This window comes from Thunnus thynnus, chromosome 14 (genome assembly GCF_963924715.1).
Source record: "Thunnus thynnus chromosome 14, fThuThy2.1, whole genome shotgun sequence".
In the NCBI taxonomy this organism is placed as follows: domain Eukaryota; kingdom Metazoa; phylum Chordata; class Actinopteri; order Scombriformes; family Scombridae; genus Thunnus; species Thunnus thynnus.
In genome coordinates, this window is record NC_089530.1 from 4,377,860 (window position 1) to 4,388,783 (window position 10,924).

Here is a 10,924-nt window from a genome sequence, read left to right on the forward strand (position 1 = left end):
CACACCTGTAACACTCATGAACACATCACACCAAAATTCTTGCAAAATTCTGTATTTGGAAAAAGAAAAAAGACATTTTTCATAACAAGTACTTACATTTTTCATGACATGTACTTTAAGATCCTTTGAGGAACTGTTCGCTTTGCCCCAACCATTGCATCAGTGGCGATATTTCTAACTGGATGTTGTATTCCTTTTAAAAGAATCAACTGACTGAGATGGGAGTGAGTACACAACATCATGAAGTGAGTTTTAAAAGTTAATTTCTGCTTTAAAATGTTCATGATCATGGCCAGTAAATTTCTGAGAATTTCTCATTTTCTTCTTTGTGAAGGAGTTGTCTGTTCTTATAATTTCTTATGGAGGTTTGTTAAAGGGAATCTTAAGAATAATTATCTTAAAGCTTCCAAAATGAGTTTTAACTCACTGTTGACTGTGATGTAAATTTCGTTAACAAAACTAAATATGTTCGTCAACAACCTTTTTTTACGTGACTAAGACAAGACGATGATGAGACGGGCCAATGTCATTAAACACTAACTGACTACTTGCAATAATGTTGATGAAAAAAGACAAGACTAAAATGTAGTAAAAACTTTACCAAAATCTCTCCTTATTTTCATTGACAAAAAATAAGAGACAGAATACTATAGACTCACAGGAGGCGTAGCCTGAGCAGCACATTAGCAGTGCTCTGTCTGTGTATCAACACTGGTGGCATTCAGATGCAGTGCTTAGTGTAGATCACCACGTTGTGGAAGCACTCAGAGCCCAATACACAATGACTGTAGTTACACGCATAAAGTAGAGCAATATAGACTCCAGGTCACGTTAATGTGTATATAGTGCGATTGAAACATAAGCCATTACACGGCACATGTAGACAGCTGTATTGATTAAAATAGCAGTGTGTAACGTTACCTTTCCTTATCATGGTTGTTATTCTAGCAAAACTTGCCTTGTTAATACTCTGCTATTGATGCCATGTGAACTAGATTGCTAGATAGCAATTTTCTAACCTTATGTCATTATTAAGTCCATGTGGCACTTTTTTTTATTTTCTTGTTATCACTGACCTCAGATCTATTTATTTTTATTTTGTAATGCAAGCAGATTGCAATTGGTGTGTGTACAGTATTCTTTTCAATTTTATTAGGATAAGTACTTTTATTTCCATTGTTCAGAAGAGAAAGATAAGTTTGTACTTTGGGCAACCAAAAAATTGGTTTAAAAACATTTTATTGTCTGTACAACTGTCATTGTTTTAAAGAGAGTATTGGGCCCCAGTTTTTTGAATTGTGTTGGTTTAAAATAAATATGCAAATCAGAACATGATCCATGTCTGGATGTATTTCTTAAATTGATACCATAAAATAGTTCCGGTTTTCTTTGACTAAGATAAGACTAAAATGCTCAGACTTTTAGTCAACTAAAACTTGACTAAAGGAAAGAGGATACGGTTGACTAAATATGATAAAAACTAACAAGGACATTTGACACAGAACTAAGACTGATACTACATTTTTTTAAAAATAGCTGACAAAATGAACACTAGTAGATTGTGTGCGCTTTTCCCGCAACAAACCTGTTAATGTCAGTTCCACGAACTGAGAACATTAATTCTGCTACATTTTCTCCTCCATGATCTCCTTTCACTGAAAATAAAATATGAATTGTATGCCTCATCAAGGACATAATTATGCAGAATTGAAATCTTTGTAGTTCAAGCATCACAAACACATGAGGGGTTCAATTCCAAAATGATCTACATCCATTTGTTTTAGGTACAGTGCCAAGGAATAGTAAGTGAACCCCTTGGATTTCCCTGCATTTTTGCATAATTTAGTCATAAAATATGGTCTGATATTCTTCAAAGTCACAATAATGGACAAGCTAAATCTGCCTGAAATACTAACATAAAAACAACTGCATGTTTTGGTGTATTTATTGAATTAATTGCTTGAACATTCAAAGTCAGGTTGGAAAAAGAAACTGAACCTTTGGTTTTAGTAACTCATTGTTCTTATTTTTCAACGCTGATCTCAACCAAATGTTTCCTGTACTGCATGTGTTCTATTGAGCATCAGATGACTGACAGCTACCCTGAAACGTAAACTTGTAAAAATTATTTTTATACAATTGAGTGCTTTGTTTTCTCAGTGAGTAATGGTTGCTCAGGCCCAGGGGCAACAAAACGACTACAAATCATGATGATCCCTACTCCATGCTTCACTTTAAGGATGATGTTATGGTAGGCTATTAGTTTGCTTTGCTTTATTACTCCAAATAAAGTTTAAGATGTTTCTGCAACAAAATATTGTCTTTTGTTTCAAGTTTTCACATAACATTGTCCCTTCTTGGCAAAATGTAAGCCTTTCATTGTTAATTGTAATGGGAAGCTATGCAAAAACACATTTTTCTTTCTGTAATATTGATGGTATTAGTCACCGTATGACACAAGAAACACTTAAATTTTAGAGGTACAGTTGGCTATGTGGAGTTTCTAGCCCTATTGAGAGGAGATATTAAAAGTAATATCACTTGAAATGTACATTTCCTTTTAAAAACGAGTGTGGCGAAGGGCTCTTGCTGGATGAGACTAAGTTGAATGACTAAACCAAGGTGAAGAGAGATTCCACAGCTTGTATTCATTTCTTTGTGAATTTGTAGGCAACTGGAGGCATAATAATAGTAAACTCATTCATACGCTCATGTAGGCCTATGGGTGAGGTTAAAGTTCATTCATGTCAGAGACAAAAATGACTTAATAGTAGCCCATGTTATGTAAAGTAGAGCAAAGCAATATTTGCGATGAAAGAGCTGTCTCAATAATAAGTTAAGTCCAAATGTTTTTTTTAACTGATGCAGCTATTTGAGGGGAGCATCTAAATTCTATGCATAGATCTGCAATCACACTGATAATTACATTTGAAATAAGATGAATACCTCAGTGGAAACCCATGCTCATTCATAGCTTCATTGAAGAAGGTAAAGTGGCCGTTGGACCGGTTGTTGTCTGCTACCTTCAGGTACATAATCTACACATACAAGCACAAATAGAAGAACAATTTGGTACTTTGATGAATCAGTTTTCCTTGACAAAGTTCTGTAGGGACCAAAACAATCAATGCTCAAATGACAGGTGCAACAGCAAGAAAATACTGAATCATTCAATGTATAATGGGATCTCATGACAGCTCAGATGAGTCTCATGACATGAGAAATCATGAAAGCAGAGGTTCAGCGCTGATAAACTGCATTGCCAATGAGGAATAGTTGTGAGTCAAAGCTCGCTGAAAAGGATAGATGGACACTTGACAGGAAAGTTGTTAAAGGTTAAAAGCACAGCCTCAAAGTTAACATAGGATGGGACAGGAACTGCTGTCATCCTGTCAACAAAAAAAATTTGCTTCTCCTCAGCGATGGAAAAGGGTAGGTCACAGGCGTATGAGAGAAAAGCAAAAGAAGCAAAATGTCACTATGTACAAGTTATATTTTTTATCTGAGGAACATAACCTGTTTGTACAGAATATAAACTGAAGCTTATAAGGAGTAATACATCCTCCCTGCTTAAATGGGGATGTTCAGCAACATTTTGCAGTTGTCGGTCCTTCACAGTGAAAAGTCTTACCTTCCTTGAATAGCCATCTATTCCCCAAAGATATCAAAGTTGTACCTGAGTAAAAACAAATCAGACAAGATTAGACGTAACTCCCAAACACAAGACATAACATGTCTAACAGCATAGCTCTCAGGATACAATATCTGGGGGAATGTAAGCAGAACAAAATCAGTTCATGGTGCTCTAATTCAATGACGTTCAATGCAAAGTACTATTCTGGTTGCTATGTTCTGTCAATGATAGACAATGGTGTGATGCAATACACAAAATACAAGATACACAGTACTAGACATTGAAAAAAAGTTTACAGTTTACATACAGATAGCATGCAGACATACCTGATAAGCTTGTGATTGGTGTCAATGTGCACTATGTACTTCGGTAGGAAGGAACCATGTATGTTCTCCTCACCACACATCCCAGACAGGTCATCCTGGAGAGCACACCAACACTGTCCACATGATGCATGGATGCATACACTCAGTCCCATTGCACTCTGTGTCCCTGTGCAAGTGGAGCACCTCAGACTACAATGTACCCAGCATCAGGCATTGTGCTCTTAATTGCTGTCATCAATGAATCTAATTCATCGTCACTCCAGCCTCTGTATGAGGCAGATATTGTTTTCGACCACCCGCCTAAATAGCGTTGCTCTAGACTAAGGAGTCTGGCGATGCAATTTGATGGCAGCCCAAGTTCAATAAGATGTGTGAGAGTCTCTACTGACACTGTCAATCACGGACGCCCACGAGAACATCTTTTCAAATCCAGTTACAAATGTCTGTTCATTCTTTCTCACCTGCTGGATAACAGTATTCAGATCTGTCAGTGCAGACAGTATATCCTCACCTACATCCACTATGTCACCTAGAGTACTTAATAAAACTAAATCCTGACCGCACACAAACTGTAACCCTTCAATGTCAAGAAATTGTCTCTCTAAGATGTGTACCAGCCAATCATGCAATCTCTGAAGGATGTCACGCGTCAGTGATTCCTTGGGAATAAATAAATGAATAAAACATGACAAACATGGATCGGACCATAGACTGTATATAAATATGGACGACACGTCATCCACTTCCTACCACTATGCAGACGTGAAGCCAAAATATCTTATTTCCGGGAGTCGCCATCTTGCTTGTGTGACGTCATTTGGAGCCAGAGTCTGCGCAGTAGAGGCAGGTGGTGGGATGATGGCTCGCGGAAGACACCCCCTCAGCTGTTCCACGGCTTGACAGAGGTTTTAGAGAGGCTGTCACAGCTGTCAATCATGATGTCAGACCCCCTTCCTCTATCATCAAATAACTAATTAAAAACAAACATAAGAAAAATGAGCACTTGGACAAACATCAGCATGATAAGAACCACCTGAAATGACATAAACCATCTTTGGGAAAAATTTATTTGACGTGTACTTTGATTTTTTAGTTTGGCCCATGTCCCATCCACTAACATGGAGGGGGCGGGATTTATGACCTATACTGCAGCCAGCCACCAGGGGGCAATTGCAATGTTTTGGCTTCACTTTTGGGGAGCTGTCATGACGTCCATCTTTATATACAGTCTATCAATTGGACAATGACTGTTTGTTAGCTGCTGGCTAAGATGACAGCACACAACATGACAACTTCAAAATATTTTAAAAGGCAATTATATTCACTCTCTAGCTAATGTTAATGTCAAATATGAACTTATCAGCAGTTCTTGAATAACTACATTACCAATGCAAGGTTGGTGAATTGGCAAGCTAAGAAGCTGTCATTATTTACTGATGCTCTAACTATTGTAGCTCGCTCCATTAACCATTTCATATAGTCAGCACTGTACATATGGCTATGGTCAGCTACTGTATATATAATGTTAGCGAATCAAAACTGCTGTGTGATCAATGTGTCGCAAGCTAGTTACATATTTACTTATTATGGTTTGCTAGCAACTTATTTTACTGCATATATTTAACAGGTAAGCTATTTACAAGTGAGTTACCCATAAGGTTTTGTTGTTTTTTTGTTTTTTTTGTTGGTTAAGTTACTAGGATCATATTATGGCTGGATAGCTAATGATCCTAGGTTGTCTACTAGCATTATATGGCTAACTTGTTAGCTAACGCTAGTGTTAAATACCACACATAATACATTCATGATGCCACATCACTAATGTAGCAAGCATCTATAACTTAAATCATATTTAATCATGCACGCCAAGACACTTATCACTGACAGAGAGCCATTACCAGACACCATGTTGAGGTTGACCTCTGCCCTCTGGGCACCTGGATGTAGTTAGTTCATGGTTTAGTTTGATGTCCATCCTCCTGTTCATAATTGCAGACTGCACAGATGTAACACTATGTGATCACATGAAATTATACCCTTGAATCTACACTCATGTGATTGGCTGAAAAGGAAGGAGACATCTGATTGGCTACAGATATTTTATTTTTTTACTTTTATGTACAATAAATATTTTTGTGTGCATAGAAAAATATTTTTGTGGAGAGTCATTTATATATAAATCCCGAAATACATTTGTGAATCCTTCTGTGTGCAATCATTAATACTGAGACTGAGCTGACTCCATAATCACCTCCCTATGTTGTAGCTTTAATTGTTAGTGGCTGAGTCCGTCATTCCCACACTGGATTCAAATAGTCTTCACACACACAAGAGATTCATAGGAAATGATGCATGCATGTAATCCATCATAATTTAATGTCATTGTTAACAGCGTCAGTGTTTACTATCTACTCTCATTACACTTTATCATAGCTGTATTATGTTATGGTTAATGCAAACTGAACATGTCTTACTGCTGCTTCACATTAAAAGTATTCAACTAGGAAAACACAGGGTGGCTTTTATTGTGAAGTACTCACAGGAAACACAATGTATTCATCACCGCCTTTAGTGCCGACTGATCATTCATCAAAATTGCATCTTCCGGCATTTGCAGGCAACAGGCTCCACACTCCAACTCCTCAGCAATATTGAGCTCTGCTGTTGTGTGGAAAACTATTTCTAGCATTTAATCAGATCATCTTCGTGATTATTATTGATTGGCATCTTCATTAAAATGATATCCGTTTGTTTGGCTGCACTATAAACAGATACACCTCCATCTGCAAATCACCAACATCTGTTGTATTTCTGACAAAGTAGTTGCTCATGAAGTGTATACTGTAGCATTAAACTTGCTGTTACTATGGTAACCACTGGTTACCACGGAGCGGAGGGGCAGACAGCTGCTGAGTGCCAGGAGCTCTGGAAGAGAGAGCCGGATTCTGCTCCGATCCAGTGTCGTTTACTGGTCGGAGGAGAGCTCAGAGTTTATTTTTTAAACTTTGATTAGCAGCAACAGTTAGTGCTCCGTCTGTGTGTGTCTGTTAGCATGTTTAGCAGAGCAGCAGCAACAATGAGTGCTCAGTCCATCACTGTGGCTACTGGCTAGTCAGGCTAGAGGGTTTATATCAGTTTATTTCATCATGCAGAAACCTACATCAGGACATGTGGGAAAAAGTTTTTAGAAGTGCCTGGGAAAATGGCATTTTGACGCTAAAACATAGTACTTTGATTTGAATACATATGGAACACTACTGGGAAGCTTCAGAATGATATAAAAACCTCAAAAAATAGAGACCCGCCCATTAAGTAATACTTTTCAGCTTCTCTGTGCATTGCTTCTCTATTTGCTCTTTGATGTTTTTAATATGTTTTATGTCTTATGTAAAACACTTTGAATTGCGTTTGTGTTTCAAATGTCTTCTTACAACTAAACTTGCCTTGCTGACTTTATGCATTACACAGCAAGTAATGGCTCTACGAGTGGATAGGCCACTTTATCAATATCATGATCAATATTATTATATAAACTTTAGACTTTAAAATGTAGAGAGGTACAATACATTTATCTTCACCTTTTTGCCCTCATAAAGATAGCATTGCAAGTAGGCATACACATTTGGACACACATTCCCATGGGTGCCATGTTTGAACACTCCCCCACCCACCCACCCTCCAGCTCAGTACTTAGGGAGCATATGCTGGGTGCTGTGTCTCTCTGTCCTCAGGGGCCCGTGGGACCGAAGCCCCTGCCCGCCTGCCTCGTCTGCCTATTTATGACCAGAACCAACTGGACAGGGCTGACGGATGGGCCCCTGAAGCTGGGGACAGGGACTAGGGAGAGGGAAGGGGAGGGTGGTGGTGGTGGTGGGAGGCGAGGGGGTTGCACTCAGTACTTGGCAATTAGAGGGAAATAGTGTGTGCGTGTGCTTGTGTGTCGGGGGGGCAGACATAGTGTGAGTTGGACTTTCCTAATCCATTATCGCCAGGCCTTGCTCCAGGTGGCGTTATGTCGACACGCTGAACGGCGAGTATGTCGTGATGTGACAGGTTGGGTGTGTGTGCAGCACATATCTGCATGCATGTGTGTTGGAGAGTTGTCCGCAAACGCATCTGATGTGCGGTAATTGCTGCCCTTTCAGTTAACTGTTACAGATTGTCTTGAGAGGGGAAGCTCAGTCAGCCCACACTTTGTCTGCCAAACTTAACTTCTTTCTTTAGGGGAGATTCAGACTCAAGAGGGAAATGGTAGTTCAGAGGAAAGAGAAACATTCCTGCTTTGTTTTGGGCACTTTGACATGTTGTAGCATGCTGTGCAGAATTTATTTCTGACATGTTTGATTTCCTGCAGTGAACACATTTGCTGTTGTGTTTCAGTAATCGACACCTTCACACCAGCTGTTTATCTCCATTAAAAGCTGTGGCTATTGGAGCTAAACTATTCCTCTTAAAGGTGCTATGTGTAGCATTTTTTAATATCACCATGTCATTGCCAAATTAATTTGTGAAAGTTTCTTACAATTGATGTACAGAATAAGACAATGGTGGGAGCAAGTGGTAGCCTCTAACTCATGCAATTTACCACGGTTTGAAGAAAACATATTTTTTGCTGTCCTCTTATCCATACTTGAAAGCAATTTGAACTATTACACAAAACTCACCTTTTTAAAACAGCCACAAATCAGCTACCCTTTTTTTACCATAAAGTAGATTAGAAATAGCTCAGAAAGTTATGTCTGCGCCACAACAGAAACAGTAAACACGGAGAGTGATACAACTGGTAACTTTTTAGCTAGTTCCCAAGCAATGAGCTAAAGGAATAGCTACCTAGTGGACATACGGCTTATTAGATTTAGTTTAATGGTTACAATTGCTTTAGAATTAATTTCATTATCTGAAGCGTGGTATTATTACAGTGATATATGTGTTAGTGTTCTTGTGAATTGAACCACATGGCTGTAGTGTGTCTTTGTGTGAAATAAATTAGGCTCCAGCGTAGTTTGGAGGAAGCCTTAGCAGGTAAAGCTTGCATTACTCACCTAGGGTTGTCTGCTTCAGCCCTAACTCAACCCGTAGTGCACACAGTGCCTTTTTAACTTAACTACATTTGGGGTGCATATTTAATGATACTGTTGCACGTTATACAGACAGCAAATGATATGTGAAGATTTCAGGCAGTGGTAGACCTGGTAGAGTCTAACATTTCTTCAAAGCACGTATATGATCAGGGAATGTAGAGAGCTGCCGACAGAGAGGTTCCACACACTCACTGGGCAGAAGCATAGAGAAAAGATTATGTGAAGAAAGATCAGTTTTGTTTTGTTTTTTTACAGTTTTTCACACAGAAATACACATCTGTGGTTGTGTGTGCTGTATTTTTGACTCTGGTTTTCCTCTTGTATCGGTTAATCTTATATCATAATGTATTGAATATTACATGATGTTTCAATAAATGTATTTTTACTATTTTACTCACTTTTTTTTAATGTCCATCCATCAAAACTGAATGTAAATGTGAGTTGTAGTTTATTTAATTATTCAATTATTCAGGCTGTATACCTGATTAGCATTATGTCGCTCAAGGCAAAACACTGTGAAGAATGTCAAATATACATTCAGCAGAGCTGAATTCATAGTATTTGTTAACACACAGTACTCTATTACCAATAAACATGTAGCATTAAACATGCTGATCTATTTTAAATTCACGTTTTTGGCAACATGTGGGATACATGATGGGGAATGTATTTTAAACTTACATGCAGTGTTTTTAAATGATAATCCTTTCAGAAAAAATGTATGGCTTAATTCACAAATGGGAATATGATTATTGTGCTGTACAGTCACACCCAGGAAGTGTTGTGTTTGAGAAAAATGCCATTTGAGAGACACTTCGAGAGTGCTTTTGTGTGTGTATCATTTTATAGATGTAGCCTTGTAAAGGAAGTGTAGTAATTACATGTTTATGTAATTAGGTCAGTAATTCAAAGGAATAAGCTTGTGTGTTTCCCATTAGTAATAAAGTAGCCCTTTGTGGCCTATATCTGTCACAAGGAGGGTTGCTCTAACATTAGTTAACACACAAATAGACGTATCTTTACTAATAGTGCTTAACACACACATAACATGCTTTCATACACAAACCGCCTGCATCTAGGGACACCTGCAGTTATGCAATTCACACATTTAGTAATCACATATGAGGGTGTATGCCTACAGCAAAACATACTGACCAAGTGAACACGGTCACACTTTCTCCCTCCACTGGCAAAAGCAAAAAGCACACATACAAACAAAACTGTATATACACAAGATACATTTATGCACACACTTGCCATTTCTAAAAAGGCACCCAAATGCACAAATACACACACACTCAGGCCCACGTCCACACAAATAATCACATACTGACACATGCATACCAAGAAACATACACACATTGCGGAGCACAGAAACTTCCATACAGACTCACACATGCTCACAACATGCTCACACTTTCACCCTCCATCGGCAAACCACGAAACACACACACACACACACACACACACACACTCAAACAGGCACAGCTCCCTCCACTTCTAGGCCTTCAGAAGGTATTTTCTCTCTCTCTCTGTCTCATCAGGCCCTGTAGCAGAGGGCAGGCAGTAGCTAATAATAGGTATTGACTGGTTCAACGTGGGATGAGCAAGGTTCAACCATTGGATCTCCAAATGCGCCCGGGGGTCACTTGCACAGCGAACACGTCTCCCCGGACCCGGCTGAAAGAGAAGGCATTTTAAACTTTCATGACTTCTCTGAAATCGCGGCTGTTTCGCCTTTCAGGCCTTAACTCTTTGTACTCAAAGCGCTCGGCCCGATCAATATCCGAGAAGGAGAGAGAGGAGAGGAGAGGAGAGAGAGGAGGCGATGAAATCCAGACGTCTTCATTTCAGTGGCTAAAACTGGTGTGCGCAACACATTC

At 38.8% G+C, this 10,924-nt stretch overlaps 1 long non-coding RNA gene across 1 annotated transcript; it reads right to left on the reverse strand.

Moving 5' to 3' along the window:
* Nucleotides 1-2,790: 2,790 nt before the first annotated feature.
* On the reverse strand, nucleotides 2,791-4,553 carry LOC137197624 (uncharacterized). The gene is made up of 3 exons (XR_010931487.1): nucleotides 3,961-4,553; nucleotides 3,632-3,676; nucleotides 2,791-3,038 (listed from the first exon to the last, which is right to left on the reverse strand). It is a non-coding gene; the product is annotated as an uncharacterized lncRNA (long non-coding RNA).
* Between the last annotated feature and the right edge of the window lie 6,371 nt (nucleotides 4,554-10,924).